Here is an 11989-nt window from a genome sequence, read left to right as displayed (position 1 = left end):
TATTTTTTTTCTCCCTGTATTTTCCTTCTCCCTGTATTTTCCGGTATTGCTTCTCTCCTCCCTCCCCACCCCTGTAAGCAGATCTCTTGCTGGGTGTTCATTGTCCCAAGAAGAGGTGAAAGGGAGTACAAACAAAAATGATCTATGAATACTTCTGGCTTTGTTTTATAAAATCCTAAATTTTTAGGAAAAAGAATACAAAATATCTGGAAAAAGCTTCTTTCTGAAACTGTAAAAAGGATCCCCATGGGCACATACAAGGGGAGACAGACAGAATGATTAGGTTTCCTGAGGGAGAAACAAGGAACTAAAAGCTGATACTGGGGGAGTAGCCCAAGAAAGAAGAGACCCAGGGTAGACGTGCAAAAGAGTCCCATGAGGTTGTGGTTTTAACATCCGGATGTATCACGGGAGATGAGTCATCACACAAATACTACCTCGACCTAATTCATCTGTACTAAAGATTGCACTACCCCAGGTAGCCAAAGTGACTGGTCAGGACTTGTACAGGAGCCACCAGGAGGGATCTCTGTATTTCTTTGTTCTCTGTACTTGAACAAATGTAAATTGCCACCACAGGGCATGAGCCTGTTGGAGAACAGAGCCTACACAGAGAAAACAGATCCAAGAGTTGAAGATGGAGAAACTGGGTGCTGAAGACCACTGAGCTGTTTCTGGAGTTAGACTGATTACTGGACTCTCAAATCATATGAGTAAGTTTGTTCTCTTTCAGGTAAAGTGAGTTTGGATTGAATTTTCTGTCATTTGAAATGGAAAGAACCCTAATTAATACACTCATCTCCAATACTTGTTCAAAGCCTTAGTGGGGCATAGTAAGTACAAAACTCAACCTGTTGACCAATATCAGTGCATACACATATGATACCAATTTATTAACTTACTGCTACTGGGCCAAGGAAAGGGAGTTGTAATATTACCACACATGTGGCATGTCAAAATCAAATTGGAGTGCCCACTTTTGTTTAAACTTCTAGGGAGGATGGAACTCTTCTTCCCACAGACATATTAAACCCCCTTATCACCACTACAGAAAATTCAGCAGTCAAAGCAAGAGACATGAAAACATAATAGCCTTTGTTCCCTGTATACCTCCCACCTTTTTATTGCTGCATCCTACCTCCGGCTTTTACTCCTAGTCAGCTAATAGTTGTCCATTGCTGCTTCATGCACTAGCTGTTTTCTTAGGCTGGAATGTACTTCCCAGTACTGTCTACCCTTCTAGGCCCAGCTCAAGCGTGCCAGCCTCTGTGAAATGTCCTCTGTTTTTTTGTTTGTTTGTTGTTCTTTTTTGAGACAGGTTCTGGGTCTGTCACCCAAGTTGGAGTGCAGTGGTGCAATCTAGGCTCACCACAACTTTCATCCTTCAGGCTGAACCCATCCTCCCACCTCAGCCTCCTAAGTAGCTGGAACTACAGGCACATGCCACCATACCCAGCTAATTTTCTTATTTTTTGTAGCGATGAGGGTCTCACCATGTTGCTCAGGCTGGTCTTGAGCTCCTGGGCTCAAGCGATTCACCCACTTTGACCTCAAAAAGTTCTGGGATTACAGATATGAATCAACATGTCTGGCCTCCTTTTTTGCGAAATTTTACATTTTACCTAACAATGACATGATCCTGCACTTCATACCTCCCATGCATGTACTCTAAAATGGATCATTTACTTGTGTCACACTCTGTACATCTATTTCCAATTTTTTCTGTTTATTTCTCTAGTTCTCCTACTACTAGACTGAGCTCCACGAGGACAGGAATTCTTTCCAATTTATCTTGGAATTTTTAGGGGCCTGGCCATTAAGCTATCAATAATTATGCCTAGTGGAAATAAATAATCAAATACATTAAATGAATGACTGTGGAAGCAGAGAGATTCATATATTTTTATAGCTGAGCACTTAGAGTTCACCTAATTCTGTGAGGTAAAATGTTTTGCAGGAATAGCAAAATTATAGATTCTTGGAGAATAAATTTTTTAATTTCCTCAGAACTCATCACATGATAGCATTCTGTATTTTATGCTTGCATAAATGTAGTAATAGATCACAAAGTTTAAGAATCCTTATTCTTTGAATTTGTCTATCTTCTTTATTTTAAATTGAAGACCTTCTTTTATTCTCTTGAGGCATTTTATTTTCTATATATGTCAGATTCCTCCCCAGATCTATACACTATTTGTGATTATATAATATGTTATTATAGCCAAGAACCCAAACATTAGTTCAAATAGTAAATAAATTCAGAAACCTTAAAGAACCAAGCTAAATATAACTGAAAAAAATGACTCTCTACCCATTTTATGCAAACACACACACATACATTCATATACACGATCTTTAGTAATCCCACAATTTCAACATCTTTGTGTAGGAATGGAGTTGCTGTCACATGAAAACGTTACAGATGGATCCTATTTCTTATAGACTTGAAGAAATCTGGGCACTCTTGGAAGGAGGAGGATGAATACTGTGGAAATTGTCGATAATCTGCATGAAAATATATACAGTTGTCTTCATTTAGGATTGACTCAGTATAGACTATGCTATATTGGGGGAGATACTTTTCTTCTTTAATGTGAATTGTCTTTGGTGATAATCATTTGCCCTTGAGATATATATGTAGAATCCCATAGATGATCAGAAGGAATTAGGTGGCAAATCTTCACTGCTACCAATGGGCAAGAATTGGAATGAAAACTCTGCAGAGACTGTGCTGTGAGAGTTTTTCTGTAGCATTACTTTAGACTGCCTGCCTTAGACTTTGGGAAAGGTATTGCTAAATATAATGTCCTGTGGGTTGCACTCGTTGAGAAAAGGGGCTGGACCCTCTATGAGACAGACTGCCATGAAGTTGTAAAGATACGTACCATAGAGAAAAGATGAAAGATTATTTTTAAAGAGGAAAGTACATACGCAATAGTAGACCTTGAGACAAGGAAGCCTGACTAGCAATCAGAGTATGCTTTCAAGGGCATCTCTGACAATTTTAAGTTTTTTGCTGTTCTTTAACTACTGGGAAAGTTTCATTTAGTGCAAGGGTTCCAAGCCCCCAGGCCACAGAACAATGCCTAAGGGTCATGGTGGGTTAGGAACCAGGCTGCACAGCAGGAGGTGAGCAGCAGGGAGAGCCAGCAAAGCTTCGTCTGTATTTATAGCCACTCCCCATTGCTGGCAGTAATGCCTGAGCTTCACCTCCTATCAGATGAGCAGCAGCATTAGATTCTTATAGGAGTATGAACCCTATTGTGAACTGTGCATGCGAGGGATCTAGGTTGTGCGCTCCTCATAAGGGACCATCTAGTTGCAGAAAAACAAGCTCAGGGCTCCCACTGATTCTACATTATGGTGAGTTGTAGAATTATTTCATTATATATTACAGTGTAATACTAATAGAAATGAATTGCACAATAAATGTAATCTGCTTGAATCATCCCCCCTACCCCAGGTCCATGGAAAAATTGTCTGCCATGAAACCGGCCCCCTGTGCCAACAAGGTAGGGGACTGTGGATTTAGTGGACAGTTTTTTTACCAACATAGGGAAGTGTAACCTTCTGCACACTGCACCTCCCCAAGGCCAATGTTGTGGCCCCAACATCCTACTGGGGAGAATTCTGGCAAGTAGCAGGGAAATGTGCAGCAGCCTGCAGAGGAGCGTGGAGGAAAATGTGGACTGTAAACGAGCTATGGATGCTTGGGTAACTCAGGAGCAGATGGGGAAAACAAAACAAGAAAAAAAAAACTTTGTTCTCAAGGGCATCAGAGCTTCTACCTTTAAACACCACCCACACCTCCAACTTCTACCAAAGGGAAAAAAAAGTGGCTGTTTCTTTCCTCTTCCTTTAACTTTCGTTGTTTCTTACCTGGAATTTGGCAGCAGCACTTATTTGCCTCTTGTCATCGGTCTCTCCCTCCTTGCCCTGGCCTGTGCCTGCTGAACACCTTCTTTATAAAGGTTGTCTTTCTAAAGAGCCCTGAAGCCAGTTACAGTGGCTCACACCTATAATCCCAGCACTTTGTGGGGCTTAAGAAGGCAAATCGCTTGAGCGAGGGGTTCTAGATCAGCCTGGGCAACATGGAGAAACCCCCATCTCTACAAAAAATAGAAAAATTAGCTGGCATGATGACTATGCCTATAGTCCCAGCTACAGGCTGATGCAGGAGGATTGCTTGAGCCGGGAGGTAGAGGCTGCAGTGAGCTATGATCTCACCATTGCACTCCAGCCTAAGCAACAGAGCAAGACCTTGTCTCAAAAACAAAACAGAACAAAAACAAAGAAAGCCCTGGCTCATTTCCCTTCCCAGTGTTCTGCCAATACCACCTGTAAAAACCTTTCTGCCTATTGGCCTCAGGATTTCCATTGAAAGCTGCTCCTTTCATTTGAAGATTTAGATATTCAAAGCTAGTGAATTAGGCCTTTTGTAGACCCATTAAAGATGTGTTATTTTGTTCAATTAAGAAGTGCCATTAAAGTCATTTGTCATGCTAAGAGGATTCCATTTAAAGATTTACCCATTTAAAGACTACCCAAGTTTTCAGTATTGAGACAGATGGTACCACGGTAAAAGTAGTGATGTCCTTAAAAAGCTGTCAATTTTGTTTGGGAAAGTAAATGTTCATATAGTGATCAATAAGACTTGTAGGATATGCATGTTTAATAATTCTATAATTAATTCTGTCAGATATTTCTGGTCCTAGATGAATCTGGATGAAGAGAGATGGTAATATGACATCTGATAGAGAGCATGGTGAGGTTCATGAATACAGATTTTAGATACAAATGGATTTGTCCTGACACATTAGTTGTAGAATTCATAAGTGGGACTCTTTATCTCTGCACCATATCATCATAGTTACATCTGGATCTTTATGGCACACACAGCCCACTTAATTTTCTGAAAAGTAGTTATTTGAAGTTAAGTTTATGCTTGAATTTCTAATATACAAAATGGACACAGTTATAAATACATAGAAGAAAAATGCAGAACCTAAGGACATCCCCCTATATCCATCCCAGTAATACATGACATTGTAAAGGGACCCAGACATAGCTCTGAAATCTAGTTGGAATTCCTATTACCCCTCTCTTTTTGTATCTCTGGTCTATCTTGATAGAATGGATAGCGTAGGGCTGGTATATAGAGTCTTGTCCTCATCTGTATCATAGAGAACTACATGACAGATGTCTTCATAAATATCATTGATATAAGATTTCTCCTATATCAACAATGACTTTATAATACATTCAACTTTGGTATTTAGTTTATATGCCTTACATTCAAGAACTGTTCACCCACTGCTGCCCACATATGCTGACAACTGTTCTGATCCCAGCAGGAGTAACAGATTTTATTTCTTAAGCATTGCAGAACTATGACCAGAGTCTTATTATTAGATGAAAGATCCTCATACTGGCTTCGCAATAGAGAAAAAAGAAAGAATTGAGATGAAAATAATCTAGGCTATTTTAAAATGCCCCACATTTTTCAAAATCATAACTGAATTTGATTTTCAAAGGCAACATATTCAAATGCTCAAAACTCAAATGATACAAAATTGTATACAGAGAATAATTTCTATGTTATCTTTGTTCCCCTGCCATCCAGTTATTTCCAGTCTAAACCCATATTATAAAATGTTTGTATTTTCTCACAGAGATAGTCTATGTATATAGAAGCACATACATGTTTGAGCATGAATCTTGTCTATTTTCTTTTCACAACTTATCTTGGAGATAGTTAGTTTGAGCACATAAAGAGTTTAAATTGTTTTCTGGTTGCATACTATTTCATTGCAAGAATGGTCATAATTTATGTCAGTACCAGGTAAATGGACAGTTAAGTACCAAATAGATGGAAACTTAGGTTGTTTCCAATCTTTTGCTAGGACAAAGGTATCCTTGGACCTATATCATTTTGCTTATGGGTAGGAACTTCTTTGGAATAAATTCTTAGAAGTAAAATATTTTGATGAAAGCTATGTATTGTCATTTTTTAAGGAATGTAATTTATTCCTTTTTAACTGTGATTTTAAAAATTCAAAGAAAGAAAAGGATAAAATTCGGAAAAATCAGTATTCCTCATACCCTCTTTGCCCAACTACACTTTTACTTTCCCCAGGAGCATATATGTTACCACTTCATATATATGCTTTCAGAGATCTTATACACACACACACACACACACACACACACGCTTACACATATGACTATGTGCACACATGAAAGTTCATATAGGGTCCTTTAATTTGTTTATGCAAATTTGTGTTTTCTTCTGCATTGTAGTCTACAGAAATCAAAAGGTTCTTCCCAAGGTGCTGGCTGAAATGGTTCATTGTAACCATTTAAGACAGAAATATTCTCTTCTTGCCTCATGTGTCATCATCATTTGATGTGATACAATACATTCCACCAGTTTTCTCTATACACATCTGTTCTGTGTGGAGGAAAGGGGGTTGTAGAAAAATAACCCTGCATTTCCTTAGCCCCTAAATTTCTAACAAGATCCAATCTAGAGTTTGTCTTGTATGCCTGGTGAAGAATGGGCACCCTGTAATCCTAACCTTCCTCTAAGGATTCCCTTCCCCTTCCACTTCTGCAGGATACCTTGTTTCCTCCAACCCATGTAACCCTCTTTTTCTTTATGTTCTTTCTGTCTCTGTCTCCCTCCACCCCCTTACATGCATTCTCAGTCTCAAAATATATCTTCCAATAGCCTCAAAGTAAGCAAGAGTGTCTGGAAGTACATTTTTTGAGATCTTTTACATTTCTGAAAATCTCTTAATTCTCCTTAACCACCATCCCCCAACATCTGATTAATAATTTGTCCAATAATAGAGTTCTAGGTGGGAAGTTTTTTTTTTTTTTTTTTTTTTTTTTTCAGAAATTTGTTGGCATTGCTGCAGTCTTGCTGTCAAATCCAATGATACTGTGATCTCCCTTTTTTTTTGAGACAGGGTCTCAGTCTGTTACCCAGGCTGTAGTACAGTGGCACAATCATGGCTTACTGCAAACTTGGCCTCCTGGGATCAAGAGATGCTCTTGCCTCAGCCTCCTGTATCCTGAGTAGTTGGGACTACAGGCCCAAACCACCATGCTTGGCAATTTTTTGCATTTTTTGTAGAGAGAAGATTTTGCCATGGTTGCTTAAACTGATCTCAGACTCCTGGGCTCAAGTGATTCACCCGCCTCAGCCTCTCAAAGTGTTGGCATTACAGGCGTGAGCCACCCCACCCAGCCCTCGTTGTGATATCTGACTCAATTTTTTCCTCTCTGGAAAATTTTATGATCTTCTCTTTGTCCCCAGTGTCCTAAAAATTTCCAGTGATATGCCTTAATGTGATTTTATTTTTATCCATTGGTCTTTCAATCTGGAAACTACAGGTTGGGGAATTTTCTTAAATTACCTCATTAATGATTTCCTTCTGTAATTTTTTTTCCCTTTCTGAAATTCCTTTTTTTTTTTTTTTTAATCATGGACCTCTTTGACTGGGTCTCCAGATTTTCTATTCCCTACTCTTTTTCGTCTCATTTTGTTTTTGCAGAGAAATTTTCTCAATTTTATTTTCCAACTTACATTCTTATATATTCTAAATTTTATTTATTTATTTTGAATGTGGCAAAATACACATAAAATTTGCCATTTTAACCATTTTTGAGTTTACAGTTCAGTGGCTTATTAAGCACACTCACATTGTTGTGCAGCCATCACTACCATGTATCTCCAGAACCTTTTCATCTTCCCAAACTGAAACTCTGCACCAATTAAACAAAAACTTCAAATTCCCCTCTTCCTCAGCCCCTGGCAACCAGCATTTTATTTTCTGTCTCTATGAATTTGATTACTACTCTATGTACCTCATGTAAGTGAAATCATACACTATTTGTCCTCCTGTGACTGGCTCATTTCATTTAGCATAATGTCTTTAAGATTCATCCATGTTGCAGCATGTGTTAGAATATTTTGCCTTTAAAGGCTCAATAATGTTCCACTGTGTACAGTTGGGCTTCCATATCTGTGAGTTCCACATCTAGATTCAAGCAATCCCAGATAAAAAATACTCAAAAAACAATGACATTTGTACTGAACAGTATAGACTTGTTTTTTTGTCTCTATTTCCTAAACAATACAGTATAGTAACTATTTTCATAGCATTTACATTGTATTAGGTACTATAAGTAATCTAGAAATTGTTCAAAGTATACTGGAATATTGTGTAGTTTATATGCAAATACTATGCCATTTTATGTTTTATTTTAATTTTTAATTTTTTTCTTTTAAAAATGAGGTCTCTCTGTTGCCCAGGTTGGAGCACAGTGGAACAATCATATTAATAGCATACTATAGCCTCAACTCCTAGGCTCAAGCTATCCTCCAGCCTCAGCCTCCAGTCCAAGTAGCTGGATCTACAGGTGTGTACCAGTGCATTTGACTTACACCATTTTATATAAAGGACTTGAGAATCCGTGGACTTTGGAATCCTTGAGAGGTCCCTGGGAACCAATTCCCCCATGGATACCCAGGGACAACTATATCATATTTTTTTATTCATTAATTTCTTGACAGACACTTGGGTTGCTTCTGCATTTTGGCTATTGTAAATAATACTGCAGTGAACATTGGTGTATCATATTTTTATGTGTGCTATTGTATATATTTTTATTTTTCAAGAGTTCTCTTGTTCTGTGTTCCATTTTTATACTTTTTTCTATCAAGGCTGTAATATCTTTTCTTAATTCTCTAAGGATATGAATGATATATATGTGTGTATATATATATATGTATATTAATCTATGTATGTGCACATTTTTAAAATTTGTTTTTCTCTGCATGGTAGCCATTTCCTCAAGTTGCATTTGATTGTTTACTTTGGTGCCTCTTTTCCATGTTAGAAGTTTTCTTGTACTTCTTGATTTCTTGTACTTCAGATTTCTTGTACTTCTTGATTTTCTGCTCTTCAGAATGGAAACTAAAAAGCTGATTAGGAGTTCTGCATGCCTATGAGGCTCTGTAACCTTGAGCTTTACTGCAAGATCATCTGGAAAGAGTGTTTGTTGGATATCCTTGTTAGCAGTCATGTCTTTCCACTTAGGCTGGTCAGGTTACCAAAGAAAAATCTACCTACCTCCTCTTTCAAGGGTAGAGATCTGGCTCTAGAGACGGAGTGTCCTGGATGTTGAGTGTGGAAAGGGGAATAAGAGGATGCTTTCAACAGAATATTCAGATCTTCAGATAATCCTATCCTTCCTCAATCCAGAAGCAGTACTGTACATTTCTCCAGAAAATAAAACCACAGACTTAATGACCAAACTAGGAGAGTCAATCTCCTACTGGCATGGAGCTGAGAAAGAGAATAAGGAGATGACTATGTCTGAGTCAGCTTTCACCTACTCCTTCCTATTTTAGCAGTGGTCATTCTTCCTTCATTTTCAGTTCCAGAATTATCTTATCTTACCATTTCTTGAAACTTTTAAGGATTCTCTTGTATTAATGGAGATGCTTCTTAGCTTTCGCCATTACCAACTTGGTTTTCACTCTCTGGGATCTGTAAAGGCAGTCAGGGTTCATTCATCTCCTTTTCAGTTTTCAAAACCATGTTACTCTTTTTTTTTTTCTTTCTGTTTTTTGAGACAGAGTTTCGCTCTTGTTACCCAGGCTGGAGTGCAATGGCACGATCTCAGCTCACGGCAACCTCCGTCTCCTGTGTTCAAGCAATTCTCCTGCCTCAGCCTCCTGAGTAGCTGGGACTACAGGCGTGCGCCACCATGCCCAGCTAATTTTTTTGTATTTTTAGTAGAGACGGGGTTTCACCATGTTGACCAGGATGGTCTCGATCTCTTGACCTCGTGATCCACCCGTCTCGGCCTCCCAAAGTGCTGGGATTATAGGCGTGAGCCACCGCGCCCGGCCAAAACCATGTTACTCTTATCTCCTCTCTTACTTTCATCTTTTTGTGTCTTCAAACAAAATTTCTTCAAGATTGCTTTAACAGAATTTCCCAAAGTGGTGGTGGTTAATGTGTGTGCGATCCTCACTCTAACTGAGCTGGTATAGCACAGTTCATGCTTGATGGGAAAAGAGGTAAGGATCTTCTTGATTCACCAAACTTTCAAGACTGAAGGATTCAAAATTTAGTTTTATGCCATTAACTTAATGTTGCCTTATTGATAATCCTTTCATTTCATCGTCTTAAGGTAATATCTAGAAATTGGCTTCTTTCTCTACAATTAAGACTTTAAAGTTTGGCTTTAAAGTACCATTTAAAGTATCATATAAAGTACCATCCTGAAAAGCCAGTTGACATGTCAGCACTTAAATCTATTTTTAAATGTAAAATTTGCTTATAGATACTCTAGTAGAAGGAATCACTAAGAATATCGTAGTTACTTATGATGGACTTTAAATTATAAAGGACGGCCAGGAGAGGTGGTTCACACCTGTAACCCAACACTTTGGGAGGCCTAGGTGAAAGGATGGCTTCAGGCCAGGTGTTCAAGACTAGCCTGGGCAACCTAGAGAGACCTTGTCTTTACAAGAAAAATTTAAAAATAGCCAAGTGTGGTGGTTTTTGCCTGTAGTCTCAGCTACTCGGGAGGCTGAGGTGAGAGAATTGCTTGAGCCCAGGAGGTCAGGGTTTCAGTGAGCCGTGATTGCACCACTGCACTCCAACCTGAGCAACAGAGCAAGACTCGTCTCAAAAAAATTACTTAAAAAAATATGTTGCTTATACACATTACTGGAGATAATAAAAATAAATAAATAAATAAATATAAATGATTTGGATTGTTTAGTCCCCATTTATTAAAAAAAAAAGACTCCTCTAGGAGGTTTTTTTGAAAAGTATATTATTTGAGATCATTACAATTGGTCAAATTCAAGTAGTATTGCAATAATCAAATGAACCTGCAAGAAAAAATTAAAAATAAAAATGGCACCTGGTTATTACCCAGATATATCTGTTCTCTCTGCTTCATTTTAGTCATAGCTATTTAATTTCCTGAAACAAAAAACAAACAGATTTTTCACTAATGTCAGTACTGCAGAGCTAGCACAGGACAGAAGAGCCAGCTGTACTCGATTTTGTCTTATGCATCATCAACAAAATTGGCAGCTAAGTTCTGATTTCAGAGTCTTTATGGTTAATGATGATGTACAAGCTGTGCTTGATTTTCAGATACAAGACTGATCTTACTTTGCTGACAGAAAAATCTATTTTTGATATGTAAATTGAACAAATTTGATGCAAAATGATTGATGTAGGATAAACGCAGATCATGAAGATATCATTTTTAGACTCATCTCTAACCCTAAGACCATTCAGCCTTATTATTATTATTATCCTCTTCATTTCTACAACTATTAGCATTACAATGATGGCAACAAAGCTTTAACTAAAATTGCATTTATGTTTTATGAATGAGTCATATATTGATGACTATTATACTCTTAAGAATATGATTGCAATGAAAAGGAGCAACAGAACTAATTAGTAATTGATTATATTAGCAGCCCTGTTCTGGGTGTAATGCTAATTCAGAACCATGTTGCAGGTGATCATGGGTAAAATCTAACATTATGTAAAGAATTGTGGAACAAATAGATATGAAAGAGGGAAAAAATGCTTCCTTGATTATAAGCTCTTTGACAATAGATATTATATCTCAATCACTGCTTAGGGCAGCTACTACATTTTTAAATTTATACAAGTTAATTTGATTTTACTTGCTAATGGTATACCATTGGATTTTTTTTTAGAGGCAGCAATATTGGCCTTATGCAAAATTATGAGGCTATAAAATCTTGTCTTAGCTTTTTTTTCCACCTTGTCTCTATTTAGGAGTTCCCATCACAGATACTCAGTTCCTTTATGCTGCGTGTTTCCTGAAAGTCATTCTCCCTACCCACCTCCTGTCAAGTTTGCCTCTCCCTTATTCCATACCTGTTACTCCTTAATCTCTTATCAAAACTTACCTG

General features: G+C 37.9%; 1 long non-coding RNA gene across 1 annotated transcript in view; it reads left to right on the top strand.

The window, feature by feature from the left end:
* Nucleotides 1-589: 589 nt before the first annotated feature.
* Nucleotides 590-11989, top strand: part of LOC135276992 (uncharacterized) — a 44365-nt gene continuing 32965 nt past the window's right edge. The window contains exons 1-2 of the long non-coding RNA XR_010344599.1: nt 590-713; nt 8304-8427. This is a non-coding gene — a long non-coding RNA (uncharacterized LOC135276992). The remainder of the gene's footprint in view (nt 714-8303; nt 8428-11989) is intronic.

This window comes from Aotus nancymaae, unplaced genomic scaffold (genome assembly GCF_030222135.1).
Source record: "Aotus nancymaae isolate 86718 unplaced genomic scaffold, 86718_ANA_hifiasm-v0.15.2.pri h1tg000029l, whole genome shotgun sequence".
NCBI lineage: Eukaryota > Metazoa > Chordata > Mammalia > Primates > Aotidae > Aotus > Aotus nancymaae.
This window is presented reverse-complemented; position numbering and strand designations above follow the sequence as displayed.